Source organism: Pristiophorus japonicus, chromosome 5 (assembly GCF_044704955.1).
Source record: "Pristiophorus japonicus isolate sPriJap1 chromosome 5, sPriJap1.hap1, whole genome shotgun sequence".
NCBI classification, from domain to species: domain Eukaryota; kingdom Metazoa; phylum Chordata; class Chondrichthyes; family Pristiophoridae; genus Pristiophorus; species Pristiophorus japonicus.
The window spans coordinates 289713710-289738946 of NC_091981.1; the positions used below are offsets into that span (position 1 = coordinate 289713710).

The 25237-nt window shown below is 46.7% G+C and overlaps 1 protein-coding gene across 5 annotated transcripts in view; it reads right to left on the reverse strand.

Annotated features, from left to right (window-relative positions):
* Window positions 1–25237, reverse strand: part of arhgap39 (Rho GTPase activating protein 39) — a 618982-nt gene that overhangs the window by 491208 nt on the left and 102537 nt on the right. Inside the window, exon 1 of one of the 5 annotated variants that reach the window (XM_070881796.1) lies at window positions 7089–7167. The exons of the other annotated variants lie outside the window; for them this stretch is intronic. The gene's annotated coding sequence lies outside the window, so the exon portion shown is untranslated. Of the gene's footprint in view, window positions 1–7088; window positions 7168–25237 lie in introns of those variants that run through there. 5 annotated transcript variants of the gene reach the window in all.

Sequence of the window (25237 nt, forward strand, 5' to 3'; positions counted from 1 at the left end):
TGAAGTTCATCCATGTGATCTTTAAATGTTTGCCATTGCTTATCCACCGTCAACCCTTTTAGTATCATTTGCCAGTCTATTCTAGCCAATTCACACCTCATACCGTCGAAGTTACCTTTCCTTAAGTTCAGGACCCTAGTTTCCGAATTAACTGTGTCACTCTCCATCTTAATAAAGAATTCTACCATATTATGGTCACTCTTCCCCAAGGGGCCTCGCACAACAAGATTGCTAATTAGTCCCTTCTCATTACACATCACCCAGTCTAGGATGGCCAGCTCTCTGGTTGGTTCCTCGTCATATTGGTCTAGAAAACCATCCCTAATACACTCCAAGAAATCCTCCTCCACCGCATTGCTACCAGTTTGGTTAGCCCAATCAATATGTAGATTAAAGGCGCCCATGATAACTGCTGTACCTTTATTGCACACATCCCTTATTTCTTGCTTGATGCTGTCCCCAACCTCACTACTACTGTTCGGTGGTCTGTACACAACTCCCACTAGTGTTTTCTGCCCTTTGGTATTCCGCAGCTCCACCCATACCAATTCCACATTATCCAGGCTAATATCCCTCCTTACTATTGCATTAATTTCCTCTTTAATCAGCAATGCCACCCCACCTCCTTTTCCTCTCTGTCTATCCTTCCTAAATGTTGAATACCCCTGGATGTTGAGTTCCCAGCCTTGGTCATCCTGAAAGCCATGTCTCCGTGATGCCAATTACATCATAACCGTTAACTGCTATCTGCGTAGTTAATTGGTCCACCTTATTCCGAATACTCCTCGCATTGAGGCACACAGCCTTCAGGCTTGTCTTTTTAACACACTATGCCCCTTTAGAATTTTGCTGTAAAGTGGCCCTTTTTGTTTTTTGCCTTGGGTTTCTCTGCCCTCCACTTTTACTATTCTCCATTCTCTCTTTTGCTTCTGCCTCCATTTTATTTCCCTCTGTCTCCCTGCATAGGTTCCCACCCCTCTGCCATGTCAGTTTAAACCCTCCCCAACAGCACTAGCAAACACTCCTCCTAGGACATTGGTTCCAGTCCTGCCCAGGTGCAGACCGTCCGGTTTGTACTGGTCCCACCTCCCCCAGAACCGGTTCCAATGTCCCAGGAATTTGAATCCCTTCCTTCTGCACCACTCCTCAAGCCACGTATTCATCTGAGCTGTCCTGCGATTCCTACTCTGACTGGCACGTGACACCGGTAGCAATCCTGAGATTACTACTTTTGAGGTCCTACTTTTTAAATTTAGCTCCTAGCTCCCTAAATTCGTCTCGTAGGATCTCATCCCGTTTTTTTACCTATATCGTTGGTACCTCTATGCACCACGACAACTGGCTGTTCACCCTCTCTTTTCAGAATGTCCCGCACCCGCTCAGAGACATCCTTGACCCTTGCACCATCCTGGAGTCTCGGTTGCGGCAGCAGAAACGCCTATCTGTTCCCCTTACAATCGAATCCCCTGTCACTATAGCTCTCCCACTCTTTTTTCTGCCCTCCTGTGCAGCAGAGCCACCCACGGTGCTATGAACTTGGCTGCTCTTGCTCTCCCCGATGAGCTACCCCCCCTCAACAGTACCCAAAGCGGTGTATCTGTTTTGCAGGGAAATGACCTGCAGGGGACTCCTGCACTACCTTCCTTGCACTGCTCTTCCTGTTGGTCACCCATCCCCTATCTGGCTGTGTACCTTTAACCTGCGGTAAGCCCTACTCGCTAAACGTGCTAGTCACGTCATTCTCAGCATCGTGGATGCTCCAGAGTGAATCCACCCGCAGCTCCAGTGCCGCAATGCGGTCCGTCAGGAGCTGGGGGCGGATACACTTCCCGCACACGTAGTCGTCAGTGACACTGAAAGCATCCCCGAGTTCCCACATAGTACAGGAGGATTATAACACGTGTCCGTGCTCTCCTGCCATGTCTTAACCCTTAGATTAACTTAACTTGGCTACAACAATGCTAAAGGTTTCTTACTGATATAGAAAAGAAAAAGAAAAACTACTTGCCAATCACCAGCCAATCACTTACCCCCTTGGCTGTGATGTCACCTTTCGATTTCTTTCTACTTTTTTGCCTCCCTGCTGCAGCTGCACCGGCTGGTCTCTTGTAGGCCTCCAGACTCTGCTGTTCCGCCGCCTCCTCCCGACCGACGGACGTCTTGTAGACCTCCCGACTCCGCCTCTCCGACGCCTCCTCGATCTCCCGCTGGCGCCTCCCGACTGATGGGCCCTCTGTAGGCCTCCCGACTCTGCTGCTCCGCCCCTCCGACCTCCCGCTGGCACTTCCAGACTGATGGGCAACACTTGCATGCAGCTAAACAATGCACCAGTGGAATCTCCGCTATGTCTCGAGGACCTACATCGACTATGCGGGTCCTTTTCTGGACAAAATGTGTTTGGTGGTGGTGGATGCGTATTCCAAATGGATAAAATATGTAATCATGTCATCGAGCACATCCACAGCTACCACCGAGAGTCTTCGTGCCATGTTTGCCACTCATGGTCTGCCCGACATTATTGTGAGCGACAACAGATCGTGCTTCACGAGTTTGGAGTTTCAAGAGTTTGTGACTCAATGGTATCAAGCACGCAAGGTCAGCACCATTCAAACCCGCGTCCAATGGTCAAGCGAAGCAGGCTGTCCAAACCATCAAGCAGAGCCTGAAACGCGTAACTCACGGTTCTTTGCAGACTCGCTTGTCACACATACTGCTTAGTTACAGGACGAGACCCCACACGCTTACCTGGGACCCCCTGTTGAACTGTTGATGAAGAGAGGTCTCATTGCTCTTGCTCTCGCTTGTCCACCCTGATCTTAACGATCACATCAAACAGACGTCAACATCAGCAGTGGTATCATGATCGCACTGCCGTGTCATGTGACATCTCTATTAATGATCTTATGTATGTGCTAAATTATAGTCAAGGCCCCAAGTGGGTCACTGGCACTGTTACGGCCAAGGAGGGTAACAGGGTACTTATTGTCAGGCTCACTAATTGGCAAACATGCAGGAGGCACATAGGTCAGACAAAATTGCTGCACACAGACAAACCGTAACAGCTTGAAGAACACACCATCAATGACCAACCAATTCATATTCAGCCATCAGAAGATCATGCTGTTGTCAATGAATCTGGAACTTCAATCCCCGACATGGACAGCGTCACTCCCATTAGATCGGCTACCCAGCCTCAAGTCATGACTCGGAGAGCTCACCCAGATCTGGAATTGAACTGATACGATCAACTCGGGAACAGAAAGCCCCGGACCATCTCAATTTGTAAATAGGACGGATACCAAGATCTTGGGGGGGAATGATGTAATGTATGTATGCCTGGGTTTATCGGCCACCAGGGGGAGCGACCGTCGGAGGTCATTGGGCCACAGACACACATATGTATATAAAGAAAGCCTCCATGTTTAATCCTCACTGAGAGCTAATAAAGTAGAGTTAGGTTGCACCTGATTGAGTTCACGGTACTAAGCCTACTGAGTTATTGCATACGCAACAGTCGCAGCGAGCATAGCTGCAGATCGGGCCGAGCAGCCAATGGATAATTAGAAATCATTTTGTTTCGGAGAGAATTTCAACCTAATTTATTTGTCTATTGATTTATATCCAGCAGCAAATTACTGAAAGATAAAAGCAGAAATTAATTTTGAATGATCGAACCTGACAAAACCACAATGATAAAGTGTGAGCTACACCTTTATAGCGAATGATTAGAATGAAATTACAACACATCAGCCACCACATGCTGGGCCCAAGTTTCGGCCTCAGTTGCTCCTGATTTTTTGGAGCAACTGGTGTAGAACGGAGTATCTTAGAAATTCAAATTCTCGGCATTTAGTTTGCTCCAGTTCTAGTCAGTTAGAACAGGTTCACTTTGGAACAGAATTTTTTTTTCAAAAGGGGGCGTGTCCGGCCACTTACGCCTGTTTTCAAAGTTTTGGCAGTGAAAACTTACTCCAAACTAACTTAGAATGGAGTAAGTGAAGATTTTTGTACGCTCGAAAAAACCTTGTCTACACTTTAGAATCAGGCGTAGGTTACAGATCAGGCGTAGGGAATGGGCGGGGGGGTTTAAAGGGAAGTTTACAAACATTAAACACTTCAATTTTACAAATAAAGAGCCATCATCAATAATAAATGATAAAAACATCAATAAATCAACCAATAAATCAATCAAAAAAAATTACTAAGAATTTTTTTTTTAAATCAATAAATACAACATTTTCTACTTACCGACTGCAGCACCGGGAACCCTCCAACAGCGTGCTGGGATCCCCCCCACAGTGTGTATCTGTCTCTATCTCTCTGTCCATCTGTCTGTGTGTGTCTCTCACTCTCTGTCTGTCAGTGGCTGTGTTTCTGACAGCGAGGGGAGGGGGAGGGGGAGGCAGGCAGAGGGGGAGGGAGGGAAGGAAGGGGAGAGGAGAAGGGGTAGAGGGAGGGAAGGGGGGAGAAGGGGTAGAGGGAGGGAAGGGGGGAGAAGGGGTAGAGGGAGGGAAGGGGGGAAGGAGGAGAGAAGGAGAGAGAAGGAGAGGGGCGGGGGGGAAAGGAGGAGAGGGGCGGGGGGGAAAGGAGGAGAGGGGCGGGGGGGAAAGGAGGAGAGGGGCGGGGGGGAAAGGAGGAGAGGGGCGGGGGGGAAAGGAGGAGAGGGGCGGGGGGGAAAGGAGGAGAGGGGCGGGGGGGAAAGGAGGAGAGGGGCGGGGGGGAAAGGAGGAGAGGGGCGGGGGGGAAAGGAGGAGAGGGGCGGGGGGGAAAGGAGGAGAGGGGCGGGGGGGAAAGGAGGAGAGGGGCGGGGGGGAAAGGAGGAGAGGGGCGGGGGGGAAAGGAGGAGAGGGGCGGGGGGGAAAGGAGGAGAGGGGCGGGGGGGAAAGGAGGAGAGGGGCGGGGGGGAAAGGAGGAGAGGGGCGGGGGGGAAAGGAGGAGAGGGGCGGGGGGGAAAGGAGGAGAGGGGCGGGGGGGAAAGGAGGAGAGGGGCGGGGGGGAAAGGAGGAGAGGGGCGGGGGGGAAAGGAGGAGAGGGGCGGGGGGGAAAGGAGGAGAGGGGCGGGGGGGAAAGGAGGAGAGGGGCGGGGGGGAAAGGAGGAGAGGGGCGGGGGGGAAAGGAGGAGAGGGGCGGGGGGGAAAGGAGGAGAGGGGCGGGGGGGAAAGGAGGAGAGGGGCGGGGGGGAAAGGAGGAGAGGGGCGGGGGGGAAAGGAGGAGAGGGGCGGGGGGGAAAGGAGGAGAGGGGCGGGGGGGAAAGGAGGAGAGGGGCGGGGGGGAAAGGAGGAGAGGGGCGGGGGGGAAAGGAGGAGAGGGGCGGGGGGGAAAGGAGGAGAGGGGCGGGGGGGAAAAGGAGGAGAGGGGCGGGGGGAAAAGGAGGAGAGGGGCGGGGGGAAAAGGAGGAGAGGGGCGGGGGGGAAAGGAGGAGAGGGGCGGAGGGGAAAGGAGGAGAGGGGCGGGGGGGAAAGGAGGAGAGGGGCGGGGGGGAAAGGAGAGGGGCGGGGGGGGGTGGTTGGCTGAACGGGCCGGGCCCAAGACTACTGGCAGAGCCCGCCCCCAGCACCAGATTTACAGATAGGTGGCGTTGGGTCGGGTCGGGTCGGGTCCGGGAGCGCGGGTCGGGTCGGGCGGGGCGGAGGGAGGTTGGTTCGGTTCGGGTCAGAGAGGGAGGTCAGGTTGGGTGGGGCGCGCGGGTCGGGTCGGGTTGGTTCGGGTCCGGGTTGGGCGGAAGCGGGAGTTGGGTCGGGTCGGGTCGGGAGGAAGCAGGAGCTGGGCGTGGAAGGAGCCTTATTCACGCAGCCCCAGTGAGGCCATTCGGCCAGGGCTAGGGGCTGCGTGCTTCGGATCCCTCCCACACAGTGGGCGCGCCCACTGTAGCGCACCTGTGCAGAGGTCCCGGCACTGTTTTCAGCGCAGGGACCTAGCTCCGCCCCCAACTGCTCGTGCTGCGCCATGCCTGACTCAAGAGGACCAGCAGGGAGCCGGAGAATCTGGAAGTTATTTTTAGGCGCACTCTGTGGCGCGGAAAACGGGCGTCCAGGTCGGAGCTGCACCGTTCTAGGCGCGGCCCGAAACTTGGGCCCGCTGGTAGCACTCTTGCCTCAGAGCCAGTTGTAGCTTCAACTGCTACTCCAGAGATTGGAGCACAAAATTTAGGCCGTCACTTCAGTGCAAGGAGTACTGCTGTCCTCTGGAGAGGTTTAACCGAGGCATAATCTTCATAAAATATCCCATAGCACTATTTCAAAAAAGAGCAGCAAAGTTCTCCCCGGTGTCCTGGCCAATATTTATTCCTCAACCAACATCACCAAAAAACAGATTATTTGGTCATTATCACATTACTGTTTGTGGGACCTTGCTGTGTGCAAATTGCCTGCCATGTTTTCCTACATTACAACAGTGACTACACTTGAAAAGTACTTTGTTGACTGTAAAGTGCTTTGGGATGTCCAGAGGTCGTGAAAGACACTATATAAATACAAATTATTTCTTTCTTTACAAGTTTCCAGCAAATTCTGGGCCATAAAAATGTATAGACTTCCTTATTGTAAGAAATCTGACCAAAACCCTTTCAATCACAATACCTGTCAGCCTAGATTATATCCTCAAATTCTGTTCCTGAGCTTGAATATACAACCTTCTGAATTAGTGCTGCCAACTGAGTCAAACAAGACACTTTTTCACATCCTAAATTGCAAATATGTTTGACACCGTCTCCTTCATCACTGCACCCTCAAACTATTGAAATCTTATAACAGGCTTCTTACTCTAACTCATTCCTTCTTGGATCTCAAAACTGCAATTAATCACACCCTCCGTCTTCTCTTCCACATTAAATCTAGTCTTTTAAAACCCAAGGCTAATCTCATCAATTTGGTGCTATCTGTATCTTGTTCTGACTGTTGCATTTTCACCTAGGTTTTTCAATTTTTAAAAAAGCCTCACGTTCAAGAGGAGGTGCCTGGATGCCCAAGAGACGAGATCAGAAACTCACTGCGCACGCAAGGATTAAAAACTGACATATTATCCTTCTGTGGCACAGCACATGGGAATTTCAACAGCTTGCAAATACCTCAAACCTTGTGGCTACATACCTCTTCAATTAGTGCCCAGAGAGAGAGAGAGAAACACAGCAGCCAATTTGTGCACAAGGTCCCACTGTCAGCAATGAGCTCCATGACCAGATAATGTGTGTGTGATGCTGTGTGAGGGATAAATATTCGTCAGTACACTAGGAACAGTCTCCTGTTCTTTTTAAAAACAGTACCATGGGATCTTTTCCATCCACCTGAGGAGGCAGACAGGGCTTCAGTTTAACGTCTCATCTGAAAGACAGCACGTCTGACGACGCAGCACTCCCTCAGTACTTACTGGAGTGTCAGCCTAGATATATACTCAAGTCTCTAGAGTGAGGCTAATACCTATGACCTTCTGACAGAGGTACGGAGCCAGGATTGTATATTCTTAATTTCTTCAAAGTCTTACTTGGGAGCATTTAACCTCACACATCCGTTGTGTAGTCTAAGTGGCACAGATGGGTTCGGTCTGAGCATATTCAAGTTCAAGATGATGCATCCAGCAGCAGGTGGATGAGACACATATCACAGTGTTCAGGGACATCTTATGGTCTTAGAACTGCACCTGTAGAAATGGCAGTATCCTCACCAATATGCCCTTCTGACGAATGGATTCAGGAAGGGGTTATAACGGGAGAGAAAAGAAAATAACGCGTTTCAGTTCTTGGTCTAGTCACGAGTTAAAGCATCCCAAAAAGCACAGATTTTCAGCATGAGAGAGTAGTTAATGCAGTCCATCTCAGTAGTATGAGCACACCTCCCATCTCTGCAGATTATCAGCCATAAGAAAATCCACAACCCAGATTGTGCCCGTAGACAGAATTCAGGACATTTCAGCCCAGAATCTACAAATTAACAAAACTGAAAAAAATGGAGCAGTGGAAAACTAAAAGATCAATCTTCTTGATGTTCCCATAAACAGCTTCTAGTGACATTTCAGACATTATTTAAATTTTAAGCGACTAGAGTTTCCTTTCCAACTGCAACACCCCTTATACTGAAACATTCTACACTCCACCCCAACTGGAGCCATGTGATCTCCTGGGAGAGGCAAAATCCAGATAAAAACCCAGGCCAAATTAGGGAGAAAAAAATCTGGGAAATTCCTCTCCGACCCATCCAGGTGATCGAAAGTAGTTCAGGAGATCACCCTGGCCGTAGTGTTCGATTCCCTGCAGTACTTACCATTATATCTGTGCCGTCCAACAAAAAGGTCATCTAGTCTAATCTCAATTACCAGCTCCAGGTCCGTAACCCTGCAGGTTACGGCACTTTAAGGGCCCATCCAACCATTTCTTAAAAGTGATAAATCTGTTCATGTATTAAATCTGATCTGCAGCAAATAGTCCACAATGGCTGGTCCATAATGGCTGAAGTAAGGAAGCCAGAAAAGCTCAACACAGCCTGCAGAAATATCTGGAGATACAGCACGTGCATGTTTTGCCATGATTCACCCACACAAAAAGTCACCTTAGACAGCTATCAGAGGACAGGCCAATCCCGAAAAAAGGTGGGAAAATAAATAAGCGAGAGAAGATAGATTTCGAGCAACACTCAACAGCCATGCTGCAATGGTTGCTGTGCAAGTTGCCTGCCAATTTTAAACTCAGCCCAAGAATGGTTGATAACCTGGAGAAGGAAAGACCAGAAATCAGTACTGTGGGTTTAGTCCCTCCCAAAGGAGCACCAGCCATCTTTGTGAAAAGATGCTTAGCAAGCCTAGTTACATTTACATCATTGTTTTACAACAGCAAAAATTTTTTTAAGGTCTGCCCAATATAGAAGGATCTGATGTTGGGCGAGATGAAGATGGGTGGGAGGAGGCTCGTGTGGAGCATAAACTCCTGCATGGACCTTTTGTGCCAAATGGCCCATTTCTGTGTTGCAAATACCATGTAACACCTTATGAAAATAGCACCCATTAAAAAAGTACTTTTATAGATTTTACACACCATCCTGACTTGGAAATATATCGCCGTTCCTACATCGTCGCTGGGTCAAAATCCTGGAACTCCCTTCCTAACAGCACTGTGGGAGTACCTTGACCACATGGGCTACAGCGGTTCAAGGCGGCAGCTCATCACCACCTTCTCAAGGGCAATTAGGGATGGGCAATAACTGCTCGGAGTGGTTATTTGCAACAATGTTTTTGTTTTTTTCTGCACATCTTGGACTCCACCCCTGAATTCGGTCACGCATGCGCAGTGAGTGCAACACACGAGGAGGCCGGATGTGGGGCCGAACCGTGAACCACGTGGAGCTCACTGCCGCTACTTCTAGGGCTTTTGGATTATCTCCAGGACTTTTGCCTAAAATATCACTGTGATTATCTACACAAACATTTTCGTGGGTTTCTGTGGGAGAGAAAAAAAATAGGTGATGAGACCAAGGGAGAGAGACCAGGGGGAGGCGGGGGGAGAGAGAAGAGACCGGGGGAGAACTCAGGGAAGACGGATCATGTTCTTCTAACCACACCCCCTTTACACCCACACCACCTTCTCCCTCTATAGCTGGTTGATTTCTCAAAAAGCTCATTGCATGTGTGACATGTGGCATCATTGGAGTGGATGGAATTCAACAGTCACAACATTGTCGCTGTTCACTTCATACCCAATAAACCCGTTAACAATCTGTGATCCACACCCTATGCTCCAATAATGGCACGGCCGGGGGGGGGGCGGGGGCTAAGGAACTTGGGCTGGGATAGAGGAGTTGGGGAAGGTCTTAACCTGCGAGAGAGAGTGAGCTCTCTCCTGTCTGGAGTCGGCAGTCAGAATGGCTCAAATTGCACTTTGCAAAGTCTCTGATTAGGTAGGCAGGGCTGTTCTAATTTTACATTCCAGAGAAACTGCTGGGTGTGTCTTATCCCCCAAGGGGACCAATCAGCAATCAGGTCATGTGGTCAAGGGGACCCAATCAGTGCATTTTACTGTTTCAAATAAACACATCTATAAATGCTGGTCTTGATAACGACGCCCACATCCTATGAATGAATAAAAAAAAGTTGCCTGGATCTGCCACGGTCCCACGGGTCGCTCTCAGTAAGCTGCAAGGCAACTGTTAATTCCGATGGATTTCACCGCCGGCACTCACAGCTGGGAAAAAAAATTTTTTGGTCAAGACCTGCTCTCTGGATACCCAATGAAAATAATGCAATATGAACGCATCTAAAATGTGTTAACATTGGAAAAATAAAATATACACAAGATTCCATTTTAAAATATTTCTGCAAGCATAAATCAGAACTCTCAGTGGCCTACTCAGCAAAATGCAAGCTTTTCCTCATCGTAAAAATGTGAAACACACACACACACTAATAAATATTCCAGTGATTATTTGTTTTAAGTAAAGATTGATTTTTCTTGCTTTGGTTAATTACATCTTTCCCATTAACTGCAGAAGGACGACGAACCCTCGATATACATGTCGCAAACAGGGGACTTTAAAGAGGTGCAGTCATCAGGAGTTTTTGTCTTACAAGTCAAAAATTATAATTTGTAAAACAAGATGATTTGGAGAAACAAGCAAGTGAGGAGAGAGCGAGAGAGCGAGAGGGCGAGCGCGAGGCACAAAGAAGCAGCGCAGTACACAGGAAGGAAAATTAAGTGATATGCCATGAATGACACTCAAATAGCCAAGGATGAAGCTGAAATAGAATGGCAGATTACATTTAATGCAGACACGTACTGCACACAAGATGGTAAAATAAGTGATGCGTGTTGAAATAGCCAAGAATGGAGCTGAAATAGACCTTTGAGTCTTGGTAAACACATCCAACCAATCAACGGTCCACATAGCCCACAGCGGCAGGAGCTGTTGAGGGCTGCCCACCAATGTTCCCCCTAAAGCGTGTAGCCTCACGGTCACGCACCAATCGCACGGTCCCGCGCAAGCCGCTCCCCAGCTCCTGCCGCTGGAAGAGATACTGCACATGCATGGCTGCATAGCGGCATAGGGACCGCGTGCAAAAAATGATTAGAGGGAACATTGCATAAACATAAACACTGCATAAACATAAATTCAGATAGTAGTCAGATTCTACCTTACATACACAACATGTGTTCGATACTGCTTAGATATTAATCAAAGATAAAAGTTGAAAATGTTGTGGTATCTTCTGGTCTCTATAAATCAGAGCTGTGAAATAGAACTGTATCCTCTTTATAGAGCATGTGTCAGCATCAATTTCCCAACTCACTCATCCTTATGTCCCTCTGCAAAGATTACTAATGTCATCCCAATTAGTGCCAGATGAGAACCAGAAGAGGAAAGACGCAGGTCACTTTCTTCGATAAAAGTGTTGTGGAGATGAGCAGCCATGACTCCACTCTAAAGGGGATAGGGCATAGTCCACTACGCAATGCATTCTGGGCATGGACATCCGCCATTGGGGCCCAGAATCACGTTGGCTGGGAGAATCGCTTTTGCGAATTATTAATTTGAATTAAGTATTACTATATTTTGTCCTTGGCTGCAGTTCAGTTGTGTCTCTGACCCATGAGCAGTGGAAGTGGATAAGACGAATGTGCAGCTCGAGCTCGAGTTCTATTTCTGTCCTGTTCAGCGGGCCGGATAGAATGACTTAGCGGGCCGAATATGGCCCGCCACTGACAAAGCCAACGGAATAGTGAGCTGCACAGCAAAAATGATGGATTGAAAGTCATAGGAAGCAGTGATCAAACTTTATCGTGCTCTGCTCAGACTGCAACTTTAATACTGTATCCACTTCTGGCGGCAAGTAACAAAGGAGACATTCAAGTAAAGAGGCAGTGCAGCAAACAGCCACAAACTGATCCACAGCGCCAGGGTTCTGAGGAATACCAGAAAGGAGATTCCAGAGAAGCAATCTTGTAGAAATATAAGAGATAGCTAAAGGAATAGAAAAAGTAAAGCTGGAGCAGAACAAGGGAACACAGGTTCAAACTGGTGAAAGGAAAACAAAAGCAAAATACTTCAGATGCTGGAATCGGAAATAAAAACAGAAAATGCTGGAAATACTCAGCTGGTCAGGCAGCATCTGTGGAGAGAGAAACAGAGTTAATGTTTCAGGTCGATGACCTTTCTTTCATGCCTGAAATGCAACTGTTTTTTGCTCTCCACAGATGAAATACTCAGCAGGTCAGGTAGCAAGTATTTTATTATAAAAGGAAAATTTAGGATCGATATCAAGGAATTCTTCTTCGCACCAAATGGACTGCCAGATAGAGTAGTGGAACTGAAAGCATTTCAGTCACTTAAGAAACAAATATTTGCTACAAAAGGAGGAACTTTACAAAAGTACTTCGTTGGCTGTAAAGCGCTTTAGGACAGCCTGGGGTCATGAAAGGCGCTATAGAAATACAAGTCTTTATTTTCTTTCTTTAGGATCTTTCTGGATGAATGAATTAAGAAGCCAAATAGAAATGCGCATCCATAATTATCTCGTGACCTTAAGCAAGAGAGGCAGAGAGCGAGGCAGACAAGGAAAGTGAATTTTCTGCTAATCAGTGCTCTCAGTTCTGAAGAATGGTACATTTTTCATCTTTCAACGCCTACACGTCACTCCCAGCACAGATTAGATGCACAGGTCCTTTATTATGCCCCCAAAATATGACATCCCAATTTTGGACACACCCTTCACTATACAGGTGGCATTTCCATTTCCTTGCCCAACTGTAAAAAGCAGGTTGCTTTTGCACTCTTTGGATGGAACATTAAACCAAAGTCAGTTCCAGTGGTTCAGGTGAACATTACAGGTCCACAGTAATATTCAAAGAAGAGCAGAGAGTTCTCTCAGTATCCCATTCCATGCAGCCACCATCACCAAAAGCAGATTAACTGGTCATGGAATCTTATTACTGTTTATGGAATATTGCTCTACACAAAATGGTTGCCATTTCTGAGACGTAATGAGGCGCTACAGAACTGCAAGTCTCTCTTTGTTTAACGTGAATCGGTTTACACAGGATCATTATTTCCTGCAGAGGGAGAGTGCTTTCATTTCACTTCAGAAGTACTTCATTGGCTGTAAAGCACTATGGGACGTCCTGAGATCATGGAAGGCGCTATAGAAATACAAGTCTTCCTTTATCTTTAGTTGGGTGTGGCTTGGAGCCCAAGTCCCACAGGAGCAAACACAGTACGTTTAATCAGTCCAATCTCTCATTTTAAACATTCCATATCTCCAGTCATGCTGTCTTTTTCAATGAAAAGAAAATAGTCCCTTCATGTTCTTTTAACAAAATGCATCCTTGGCCTCCCCATGACTAATGCCACAGGAGATCCACTAGCATTAAACTAAAGAGAAGCCCAGCAGAGATTGTCAATGCTTTTGTTGTACAAATGAAGAACCACTCGCACACTGGCACTGGAAAGGTGCCGGCATGGTTGTCTGCCCACACTCATTTGGGAAAGGTGATGGGAGAGAAAACTGTCATCTATCCAGACATGTTTACTGCTTGTACTATTACATATAATGTGCCACCAGAGGGCACTATGGGAAACTTGCACACCAGCTGTATGGTCACGAAGGTGTGCCACCAGAGGGCACTGCAGTGGGAGACTTGTAGTTACCTGTACAGGTGTGCCAGGCCTAGTATAAAAGGCAGGCCACCATATGTGATACTCACTCTGGAGTTACATTAAATGGACTAGGGTCACTACATTTCAAGTACAATACATTGCCTCGTGGAGTCATCAGAACATCTAAAGACATAACAAAAATAATGATGGAAATTTTTTTTTTCAAAAAAAAATGTTTAACCTTTAAATCCCAAAAGTAACTACCTTTTTAACCAAGCTTTTGGTCACCTGTCCCAATGTCTCCACTTTGGCTCGATGTCAATTTGTGTCCGATTCTGCTCCTTGAGGTGTTTTGCTGTGGTAAAGGCACTATAGAAATACACGTTGTTGTTGTAAAGGCTTATACTTTCCCATCTGTAATAATTTTTCATGGTTGTAAAAATGTCAAGCTGACAGTCGTCCCTCCCCCTCCCATCTGCTCCAACAACCCTGTACCAGTTCTACAAACACCATTCACTATTTGAGATGCCATCTGCTTCAATCTAATAAATTGATGTATTCCCAGCAAAAATGTAGGTGATGAAGAAAGAGGGGAGAATCACTGCTACTCTTCCATTTCTTTTCAGGTAGGAGGCTCCAATTGTAAGAACATCTCGGAGCAGTTGAAGCAACACCAGAAAACTGAAGACCTTTTTTGCTGCCAACGGTCTCCCTTTCTTCCCCTCTCCTGGGGTAAGATTTCACAGATGTCAGCACATGTACAGAACCCCATCAAAGTATTCATTCCAGGAAATTAGAGTCAGGACATCATAAGACCAATCCATACATCCACGCATGCACTACCCAACATGTGTGGATGTCAGGCAAGGGGCTCCTGATGCCCAATAGTTCAGGACCAGAAGCAATCTAAGTGAATGGCGGAACGGGTTTGAGGGGCTGAATGGCCTCCTCCTGTTCCTATTCTGCCCTCATCTTCTGAAGCCCTGACATACTAGAGTGTGGTTTCACAGGTGCTGGCAACCCTCCAGTGCCCCACACCTGGCCATTCTTCATATGTAAGCCTAGGCCAACAAGGGTCGGCAATCTATTTGAAAAAAAAATCTATTTGACCAAGAGGAAGGGAGCATCACATCCGATCCTGGCCTCACCAAATGTATGGTGCCCCTGGGGAGGGTTTGTTGGTGTGGTCACTGGATAGTGTTTTGGAGCAGAAACTATGGACAAGTTTTTCTAGTTTTAACTCAGGAGCACCTCAATGGCCATCTGGGGTAGTGTGTTCCAGATTCTCTCAACCCTCTTTGTGAAGATTGTCTTCCTCAATGTAATCAGCTTTGATTAACTTCAATAGTAAAGCGTTTGTCATCCCCCATCCATTCTCTATTATTTTAAACACTTCAATCAGACCACCCCTGAACCTTATCCCCAGGTAACATATAACCCAAGTTTATCCATTGTACTTCAGTTCCTTCATCACTGGTATCATTGTTTGCGCCAAGGCCAGTGACAGGGTACACAACACTGAATACTATCCAACGAGGTCTACAAACACTCTAAAATTGAATGCACACTTCCTTACTTTTATATTCTGTACCTTGTGATGAAGCCTGGCATCCCATTAGTCTTTTTTTGATAACATTTTGCACCATGGGCTAGCTTTTAATGACAGGTGCCTGGACCCTTGAATCCAGTTCTTCATCCTTCCCCAACACCAGCATCTCCCTGCACAAGACTTCTCTGCTTCCCTTGCATCAGAAAAGGCATTTTTGTGATAAAGATAGAATTTTCAGCTCAGGAAGTTCATACATCTTGTAGATATATCTCTTAAAAGTTATGGTAACCCAGTTTGAAGATGAATCCCATTTATTCAACAATTTTAAATGGCTGCAGAGAGAGACAGATAATTCATTTACAGGCAGCAAACTCCTTGAGCGAGGTGTGAATCCGATTATGTAGTATAGGTTACTGTGAATCAAAGTCAAAGCAGGTACTAGGAATTTACATTTAACTTCTCATTAGCATTCCATGAAGGCTCCACCATAGTGATTTAACATGGAGGATTGGTGCTACTGTTCCTTTGATCAGGATTAATTGACATCCCTCTCCCTATCTTCAAAGAAATTAAGTATAAAATTAAGAGAATCCTTCAACAGTCAGCAGTTCGGGGTCAGTTGCCAAGATACGTTCAGGGACAGTGACAATTAGTGCCAACATATTCTACCTCAACCCAGAGATCGCATCTCAAGGCTACCTTCGATGTATCAAAGAATGAAACAAGGCTCAACACGGTTCAGCCAAGAAACCAGTAGGAAAGGTGAGAAAAGGTTCGGCATAACTGGTCCATCTAAAGACTGAGCTGCGAGAAGGATAAAATCTGTATCTTGTGGACAGTTTCATATACCTTTATTGTACCGTGTAGTAATCCTTTGGTGCTGTAGATTCTTCATTAGTAAATAAATTGGATTAATAGTGCTCAGGTCCTCAGTGTGCTATGTTCTACCTTCCAGACTGACAAGCAACAGAGTGAGAATACTATGCAATTTCTAGTACAGTGTGTTGCTGCTAAATAGGGTAATTATTAGCCCTGGGCTGTTCAATCCATATAGTGCCAGTTCTTAACAGGCACAGCCCGCTCAAGTAGAAATTATTGCAACTATTAGAATACAGTGTTTAAGAAGCCTAAACCATTGCACCTTTATTATTTTCTATAGTGTCACAGAAAATCTGCTGTGACTGTGACAAAGGTAAACTATCCCTCCTCGTCCTTCTCGACATGTCTGCAGCCTTTGACACAGTTGACCACTCCATCCTCCTCCAATGCCTCTCCACCATCGACCAGCTGGGTGGGACTGCACTCGCCTGGTTCCATTCTTATCTGTCTAATCGTAGTCAGAGAATCTCCAGCAATGGCTTCTCTTCCCACTCCCGCATCGTTACCTCTGGTGTCCCCCAAGGATCTGTCCTTGGCACACTCATATTTCTCATCTAAATGCTGACCTTTGGCGATATCATCCGGAAACACGGAGTCAGTTTCCACATGTACGCTGACAACACCCAGCTCTACCTCTCCGCCACTTCTGTCGACCCCTGCTTGGTATCTAAATTGTCAGATTGCTTGTCTGACATCCAGTACTGGATGAGCAAAAACTTTCTCCAATGAAATATTGGGAAGACGAAGCCATTATCTTTGGTCCCCACCACAAACTGTGTTCCCTAACCACTGACTCCGTCCCTCTCCCTCGCATCAATCTGAGGGTGAACAAGAACCTAGGTGTTATATTTGACCCTGAAATGAGTTTCCAGCCACATATCCGCGGCATAACTAAAACCGCCTTTTTCCACCTCTAACATGCCCGCCTCCGTCCCTGCCTCAGCTCTTCTGCTGCTGAAACCCTCATTCATACCTTTGTTACCTCTAGACTTGACTACTCCAACTCACTCCTGGCCGGTTCTTCCACGTTCCACACGACGTAAACTTGAAGTCATCCAAAACTCAGCAGCCCGTGTACTAACCCGCACCAAGTCAAGATCACCCATCACCCCTGTGCTTTCTGACCTACATTGGCTCCCAGTTAAACGCCTCAATTTCAAAATTCTCATCCTTGTTTACAAATTACTCCATGGACTTGCCCCTCCCAATATCTAATCTTTTTCAGCCTCACAATTCCACAAGATGTCTGCGCTCCTCAAATTCTGGCCTCTTAAGCATCTCTCATTATAATTGCTCAACCATCGGTGGACGTGCCTTCAGCTGCCTGGGCCCCAAGCTCTGGAACTCCCTTCTTAAATCTCTACCTCTCTTTCCTCCTTTAAGACACTTGTTAAAACCTACCTCTTTAAACAAGCTTTTGATCATTTACCTTAATTTCTTCTGTGGCTCAGTGTCAAATTTATCTGTTTGTCTGCAACACTGTTGAAGCACCTTGGGACGTTTTACTAAGTTAAAGGTGCAATATAAGTAAAAGTTATTATTCTGAGGCAAGGTAGGCTGGGAGTATTTCAGGCATGTGAAAAGTACTTGTAGGAAGCACAAGGATGGTATCACAGAGTGAGACCTCAGCACCACTTCAGAAAAACAAAAAGGCACAATCTTCTCTCCCCACACCCGCTTCAAAACTTCCCCATAATCCAAAGACAGGAACTCTCATTGAGGTACTTTTCCAAATCATGATCCAAGAGGCCAATCTTCACTCTTCAGTCAGCGAGCATCTACAGGCTACTGTAACAAGCCTGATCCCATCTTTGCCCGAAACCCCATGAAGCCTGATCCCATACTCAACCAACTTTGTCAATTCCAGCCACTATGGAGCAATTACCAGTGGCAACCCTGACTGATCCTTCACCCCCTCATCACCCCAGGCCAGAGCCACGGAGTTCAGTTGCAGCTCCCCTACTGCCAGCAAGACATCTAACCCGAGACATCCCTGGCCTGTATACTTCATTTCTACACTGTCGAGCATTTGTACCAACTGAGCCAGTGGGGAGCCAAAAATAGATCATTTTGGAGAATGTACTTCAGGGAAGGATTGATTTTTTTTTAAATCTGAAACGAAATCTTTGAAAATTAAGATTGCAGGAAAAGTTTTGCGTGAATCATCAACATTACAGCTCAACAATGATTGGAATTTGTCTACCATCATTCCCTTACCCCAGTGACAGGCCCCTGGGTTTTGTGGGGCACCTATCCCTCCCTCAAGGCAAAAACAATTAGATTTTTGTTTTAAAATCTATCTCCCAAGTTGACTAATGCGAAATGATTAAGAGCACTGGAATCCAAACACAACAACGCACATCATGTAGTATAATAGAAGCTGCCATTTTTTGGGGAGGGAAGAATGGGACAGGTGTGTTCGAATGGGTTAACACACTATCCTTTCAGTCAAAGGACTTGTACTCAATTCCAGCTCAGACCATTGAGATGAAACGCTCCTCATTGGCTACCACCTTTCCCTACATTGCAACAGTGAGTACACTTCAAAAGTACTTCATTGGCTGTAAAGCTCTTCAGGGCGTCAGAGGTTGTGAAAAGCGCTAAATAAATGTAAAGCTACCTTTTTTTCTTTCCCTCTCTACTAGTTGCAAGAGCTTTCCGAGTGGCTCTGTGGACAGTTGCACTATATGGAGCAAAACTAAGTCACAAAGGCCAGAAAGGTAGCTGTCAATCTCTAGGCTTGTGTCACGATAGCCAATCTCTGCTCGGCAACAGTAGGGGAATTACAATTGGCCTCAGAACCCCATAACTAGGCAGGAGTTAAAAACAAAATTCACCCAGGGCTTCTGTACCTAGCTTTGTTGCAGTGCCCTGGAATCATATTCCGGTAAGAATCAGCACGTTAAAAAAAGGGTGGGGAACTGGCCCTAATTTAGCATTAATTAGCAATGCTATCCAGCTGGGTCGCATGAAGGACGGTTTTGAAAAGTGGATCTATTGAAGTAGAGACTAAAGAAACTGACCTGTTGCAGATTAAAGCTCTTCCTATTCTAGCTCAGTAATATGCTGTGGCATTGATCCTAATAATGGGAGCCACAAGCATCAAACTGCCCACTCATCAGGCTGAGCGCAAAAATTCACCAGATCTTATTCTTGTCGCCTCTTCAAAAAGTGCAAAGATGTAAAATCGTTTCAATGCATAGAACTCTCTCATAGCTGTAGTTAGCAACAGAACACGAGTCTGCTCCACTGTGAGGAAAAACATTCATTCTTCTTACTCACCAGCAGACCTGCTGGAGACCCACATCCTTTGAATGGTATAACAAAAGAGGCACGCGCAGCTGAAATATGTGACTGTTTGCAAGTAGCTAGTCATAGAAACACGTATTGGCATCCTTCCCAATCCTTGATGCCAGTCCCAGACCTCTGAAGCAATTTATACATTCAGTAATGATAAGTCTGGGACCCGGATACATTTGTCCCTATTAAAATTAGATTAAAATCAGCAGCTTTTAAAAGTGGTGGCTATTTCTGTTTTAAGATGGTACTGCCCGATTAAAGAGCTTCATTACAACATCACATGGTAATTAGGATAAATTCAACCCATCTTCATTTATCTGTTCAGAAACAACCAACAGTCCTCCAATATCAGTCATAAATTTGCCTGTTACTCATTTGAACCTGCGTCAACAGAAAATCATCCTAACACACTTCACACAAGCTTAAATAAGATAAAAATCGATGGGTAGGGTAACCAAAAATTTGTTCAAAGAGATGGCTTTTAATCAGGATCTTGTAGGACAGGGAGGCGACGAAAATTCCAGAGCTTATGGCCTAGATGGCTGAAGGGATGGGTGATAGGAGTGGGGAGATAGGAGTGGGGATGCACCAGAGTTGGAGGAGCGCAGGAATCTCGGTGGGTTACAGGGCCAGAGGAGGTTAAAAGTGGGGCGAGTCCATGGAGGGATTTGAACACAAGGATGAGAGTTTTAAATTTCAGGCGTTAGAGGACCAGGAGCCAATTTTAGGCCAGCGAGGACCGGGGTGATGGGTGAATGGGACCTAGTGCAGGATAGGATACAACAAATGGAGTTTTGGAAGAGCTGAGGTTTATGGAGATTGGGAGCTCAGCCAGGGGCATTATAATAGCGGTATCTGGAGGTGGTAAGAGCAAAGGAGAGCTTTAGCAGATGAGGTGAGGCAGGGACGGTGACGAGCGATGTTGGAGAGGTGAAAGTAGGCACTCTGATAGGAGAGGATATGGGGTTGGAACGTCAGCTCGGGGTCAATGGGGATGGTGAGGTTGCGAATAGTCTGGTTCAATCCAAACAGTGTCCAGGGAGGGGACTGGAATCGGTAGTGAGAATACAGAGTTTGCAGCAACTGCCAAAGACAATGGTTCTGTCCAAGTGATGGCTCATCCAGCACTGGATGTCGAACAATTGGTGTGACAAACGCACAAGCTATGAACGGGTTGTGATGGGAGGGGTAAAGCTGGGTGTTGTCAATGTATATGTGGAACATAAGAACATAAGAAATAGGAGCAGGAGTAGACAATATGGCTCTTCGAGCCTGCTCCGCCATTTAATAAGATCGTGGCTGATCATCGAACTCAACTCCACTTTCTCGCCTAATCTCTATATCCCTTGATTCCCATAGAGTCTAAAAATCTGTCTATTTCAGTCTTTAATATATTCAGAGACTCAGCATCCACAGCCCTCTGGGGCAGAGAATTCCAAAGATTCACAACCCGAGTGAAGAAATGTCTTCTCATCTCTGTCTTAAATGGCCAACCCCTCAGCCCGAGACTGTGCCCCCTAGTTCAAGACACATCAGCCAGGTGAAACAACCTCTCAGTCAATCCCCTTCAGAATCTTGTATGTTTCAATGAGATCATCTCTCATTCTTTTAAGCTCCAGAGAGTATAGGCCCATTCTACACAAACTCTCATCATAAGAACCGGACCCTGCGAATTATGTCACTGAGGGGCAGCATGTAGATGAAGGGGTACAAGGACAGATTCTTGGGGGACTCCAGAGGTAACGTGCATGGGCAGAAAGAGAAGCCATTGCTGCGATGCTCTGGCTATAAAGAGATAGGCAAGAGAGAAACCAAGCGAGGGCAGTCCCACATCTCTTTGTCTTACTCTTGCAATTTAATTTAAAGTAATATTACGGATTTATTTTTTCCATTCCTTGTGCGCAATCACCTCTCTGACACTGCCTCTCCAGGCTGGATTAGCCTGGAGGAACTTCACTCTTCAGTGACCATGACTTCCTTTGACTTGTATTCTGCAGTTTTGGTCACGTAGCTCAACATTCAACTAGGTCTCTCAGTTTTATCCTTAGCTTTTTCAGCACCATCCATGGAGTAGGTGTTGATTCATTTTTCTTTCCGATTTACAGTATTTTGCACTTGTCTGCACTACCCTGCACTTCATCTGCCATTGCAATACCCACATACTTATTTTGCCCAATTCATTCTGTAATTTCGGAGCTGCTTCCTCCAGTTCTGCTGTCCCCCTCAGTCTGTTAACATTTCCAAATAGGACCACTTTGCACTGAGTTTGAGTCCAGCTCATTTATGTCATTGTGAAATAGCACTGCACAGCAGTTCTGGGAGCACCTCACTCAGGACTTCCTGCCTGACTGCCCTCCTCCCAGACAATACTCTTCCAACAAGTATGCATTGTATTCTACTCTTCAGCCAGCTCCTTATCCATTCCCAGGGCTTACCCCGAATTCCCCACAGCTTTGAGTTTGATCAATAATCCCATCCCCCCCCATCAACCACTCCAGTGAGGGAGTCACCTTTTGCTGTGTCTAAATGTAAAGACTTTTACATCAAGGGTCCAAGTTGGTCGTTCTTGAAGTGCCTCACTTGAATCACGGGTCGCAAAATGACAAACTGCCACATTCATGAGAACCTCAAAAATTCCGCAGCACATTTTTCTCGTTAAATCTGAGGTAGCTTTTTAATAACTGATAGTAGAAAATATTTACTCTCCAGTCACACCACTGTACGTTTCAATTTCATGACTTGGATTGTTCTATGTGATGTACTGAGATATAACTGACCTCAGTTTATCAACAGAAATAAACATACAAAATTCTGGAAACAAAGCGAACCGGACAGATTCTGAAAGAAAGACAGGTTCATGTTTTATGGTAGAGTCTGTTCAATACAGCTTATAGACACGATTGAAAAAAAGTTGATACTGTAGTTTGTGTAAACTTTGTTCAGGTTTGTTTTTTTTTTTAAAGTTGATAATTTTTTCATTTTAGGCAGAAAAATAACAGAAATCAACAAAAGCAAATTACTGCGGATGCTGGAATCCAAAATAAAAACAGAAAATGCTGGAAATCTCAGGTCAGGCAGCATCTGTGGAGAGAGAAACAGAGTTAACGTTTCAGGTCGATGTCCCTTCGTCAGAGCTGCTGAATGTTCGAAAAGAGCACAGACTTAAGAACTGAAAGGGGGAGGGGAAGAGAGAACAAAAGGGATGATGGTCCGAATTGAAATGGTAATGATAGAGTTTAGAAAAAGGTTAATCTAGATTGGTTGGGAATGCGTTGTAATGACCAGCTGCCATTATAGACAGAGAAGAAAGAAGAGAAAAAAACATAAGATGGGGGGAGGGAAAGGGAGGCAAAGATGGCCAGAGGTTATGCTCTGAAATTGTTGAACTCGATGGCGAGTCTAGAAGGCTGTAAAGTGCCTAAAGGAAAGATGAGGTGCTGTTTCTCGAGCTTGGGTTGAGCTTCATTGGAACAGTGGAGGAGTTCGAGGACAGAGATATCAGAGTGGGAGTGGACTGAACGGAGGTGTATGGCAAAGCGGTCACCCAATCTACGCTTGGTCTCCCCAATGTAGAGGAGATCACTCATGAGCAGCGAATACAGTATACTAAATTGAAAGAAATACAAGTAAATCGCTGTTTCACCTGGAAGGAGAATTTGGTGCCCAGGACAGTTAGAAGGGAGGAGGTAAAAGGGCAGGTGTTGCATCCCCTGCGCTTGCACGGGAAGGTGCCGTGGGAAGGGGAGGGGGTGCTGGGGGTGACTGCGGAATGGACCAGGGTGTCGCGGAGAAAGCGGTCCCTTCGGAATACTGAGAGGGAAGGGGAAGATGTGATTGGTGGTGGGATCACGCTGGAGGTGGCAGAAATGGCGGAGGATGATCCGTTGAACGTGGAGGCCGGTGGGGTGAAAGGTGAGGACAAGGGTAACCCTGTCGTGTTTCGGAGAGGGAGGGGAAGGGGTGAGAGCAGAGGTGCGGGAAATAGAACGGACACGGTCGAGGGCCATGTTAACCACGGAGGGGAATCCTCTGTTGAGGAAAAAGGCACGAGTGTGAAAGGTGGAATCTTCAGAGCAGATGCGACGGAGACGGAGAAACTGGGAGAATGAAATGGAGTCCTTACAGGATGCGGGATGGAAGTGCAATCCAGGTAGCTGTGGGAGTCAGTGGGCTTATAGTGGATACTGGTCGAAAGCCTATCCCCAGAAATGGAGGCAGAGAAGTCAAGGAAGGGAAGAGTCGGAGATGAACCATGTGAAGGTGAAGGAAGGGTGGAAATTGGATGCAAAGTGAATGAAATTTTCAAGTTCAGGGCGAGAGCAGGAAACGGTACCGATAGTCATCAATGTACCGGAAAAAGAGAGGGAGGGGACCAGAATAGAACTGGAACAAAGAATGTTCCACATATCCCACGAAAAGGCAGGCAATAAGCTAGGACCCATGCAGGTTCCCATAGCAACGCCTTTAATTTGGAGAAAGTGAGTGGAGTTAAAGGAGAAGTTGTTCAATGTGAGAACAAGTTCAGCCAGGCAGAGGAGGGTGGGGATAGGTTGGGCCTCTGCTCAAGGAAGAAGCGGAGTGCCCTCAGACCATCCTGGTGGGGGATGGAAGTGTAGAAGGATCAGACGTCCATGGTGAAAAGGAGACAGTTGGGGCCAGGAAACTGGAAACTATTAAATTAACGGAGGGTGTCGGAGTCGCCGCGGACGTAGGTGGGAAGAGAATGGACAAGGGAAGAAAAAAAAAAAAAGAGTTGAGATAGGAAGAAATCAGTTTTGTGGGGCAAGAACAGGCTGAAACTGTTATGTATGTAAACCTGTAATTACCATGTCTAACCCCCAGAGGGCTTATCCCCTGGAGTCCTAAGGGATCCCACAATCCCTTGGGAGCACCTGTATATAAGGAGGCCTCACGGGCTGGAGAGGCACTCTGAGATCTGTAATAAAGGACTACGGTCACACCTTATTTTGAACTTGCAGCATCTAGTCTGACTCTTTATCCAAGACATAACAGAAACAATGGGTCTACGGGGGTAGTCCTGTTTGTGGATCTTGGGAAGGAGGTAGAAGCGGGCTGTGCGGGGTTGGGGAACTATGAGGTTGGTGGCTGTGGAGGGAAGATCTCCAGAGGAGAGGTCAGTGACCGTCTGGGAAATGATGGCTTGATGTTCAGTAGTGGGGTCATGGTCCAGGGGGAGGTAGGAGGAGGTGACAGAATGTTGGCGATCAGCCTCTGCAAGATATCGGTTCACCAAACAACTACAGCGCCACCCTTGACAGTAGGTTTAATGACGAGGTTGGCGTTGGATCTGAGTGAGCGGAGTGCTGCAAGTTCAGAGTGGGGTAGGTTGGTGTGAGTGAGGGGGAGCAGAAAAATTGAGATGACCGATGTCCAGTTTGCAATGAAAATATCTAGAGAGGACAAGAGGCCAGAGGGAGGTGTCCAGGTAGAGCGAGAATTCTGAAAACAGGAGTAAAGGTCAGCTGTGCAGAGGGAAGACTCCTGGCCGAAGAAGTGGGCACAGAGGCGAAGGCGGGGGGAAAAGAGCTCAGCATCGTGCTGAGCTCGGAGTTCATTAAGATGGGAGCATAAAAGGGGGATGAAGCTCAGGACTTTGCTGAGGACTGATCGTTTGGGGTCAGAGAGGGGAAGGTCAGAGGGGATAGTGAAAACACGGCAGGGGGTGAGATTGGAAAAAGGGAAGGTGGTTCCAGAGGGTCATTGGTGTCCAAGAGTTGTTGAAGTTTACGATCCGTGACACCTGAAAAGGAAGGAAAAAGGCTTTGGTTAAAGCGCCAGATGAGGCGAAGGATGAAATGGAAGTGTGGACCAGGACAGCTTAGAGACAGAGTGAGTCGGTGCTGCTGTAGAGACAAGAATCAATTCATTAGGTCTCTCACCTGGAGCTTTATGTAATGAATACTGGAAGCTGATTTAA